Source organism: Pteropus vampyrus, unplaced genomic scaffold, assembly GCF_000151845.1.
Source record: "Pteropus vampyrus isolate Shadow unplaced genomic scaffold, Pvam_2.0 Scaffold434, whole genome shotgun sequence".
In the NCBI taxonomy this organism is placed as follows: Eukaryota; Metazoa; Chordata; class Mammalia; order Chiroptera; family Pteropodidae; genus Pteropus; species Pteropus vampyrus.
In genome coordinates this window covers 1,166,418-1,167,674 of record NW_011889215.1, presented here as the reverse complement: position 1 = coordinate 1,167,674, position 1,257 = coordinate 1,166,418, and the positions used below count along the sequence as shown (strand labels likewise).

General features: G+C 39.8%; 1 pseudogene; it reads right to left on the bottom strand.

The window, feature by feature from the left end:
* Nucleotides 1-1,138: 1,138 nt before the first annotated feature.
* On the bottom strand, nucleotides 1,139-1,257 carry LOC111732212 (annotated as a pseudogene).

The following is a 1,257-nucleotide window of genomic DNA, read 5'->3' as shown; positions in this document are numbered from 1 at the left end:
TGGTCCTGCACTAACACTGGAGATCTTCAAATCAAATTGATGAGAAAAAGTAGCTAACATTGATTCAGGCTTCTTCCTTCCAAGATGCCAGATGAAGACTTTCTCCTTTAATCTAACATGAAACTCTTTCTTCTTTTCTTTCTTTCCTTTACTCTGGCATTGGCCTGGAAAGTTAACACCATCATCCATATCTCCCAGTGTTACCATTAGGGTGATCTGAAATCTGTTGTCGCTCGGGTAGTAGTGAGGAGTCCTCGATTCTTTTCGTTGACACAGTAAAGAATTACAGATCAGTGAGATTGAGAAAAGTAAGATTTATTAAAGCATGTTATAAGAGAGAAATGGGTTTGATTAAAGTATGCTCCAAGGGAGGGGCAGGTTACAGTGAAGAGGACTGTAACCCCATGGAAGTGGGGAAGTCTGTATTATATTAGGGCTGTGATGGGAGGTTACAAGGGTGGTGCTAGACGATTGGCACGTGAGGTCATTCTGATTGATATTTGGTTGTTATATAACCCTTTACCTACTGCACATGTGGTTACCCAGAATTCAGTCTGTTATAATTAGATTTATAAACTTCTGGGCATAGGCATGATATTATAATGATGGTATAATGAGGCTAGGTCATGGGAAGGTTAGTGTAGGACTGACTGTGCAAGCACTTGTGGCCGGATTAAACCGGCTGGTATTTTATGGCTTTCTACTTCTTTGTTCCTCAGGATGCAGGGGTAATTGAAAACCACTACCACTTTTGCCAACCTTAGAGGACGTCAGTTGATTTTAAGGGGGTAATGGAGTTGCCTTTCCTTTATAGAACAGTATACATTTTAAGATTAGAAAGCAATCTGATGAGCTGATTGATGCTAACAATCATAGAGTAACCAGGGAGATAACATGCCATTAATTTAAATAATCATTTTTGTTAAAGAAAAAAACCACAGGCTTCAAATGGTGTCACTCATGCTAAAAGCTCATAATACCAACCTAGATATAATACCTGATCTAATTGGAGTTTCAAGCTCTCCCAGAAACAATCTTTTTTTTTTTTAGGTGAGGCAACCCTTGGTTGACCTCACAGATTGCAAGGTCCTTGTCAGCTACAATCCTTTATTATTATTATTATTATTTTTTTTTTTTATGCCTACAGCACCTGGTCTTCCTAGGTGATCTCCTATCCAAGTACTAACCAGGCCTGACTCTGCTTAGCTCCCAAGATCAGACAGGATCGGGCTCATTCAGGTTGGCATGGCCGTAGAC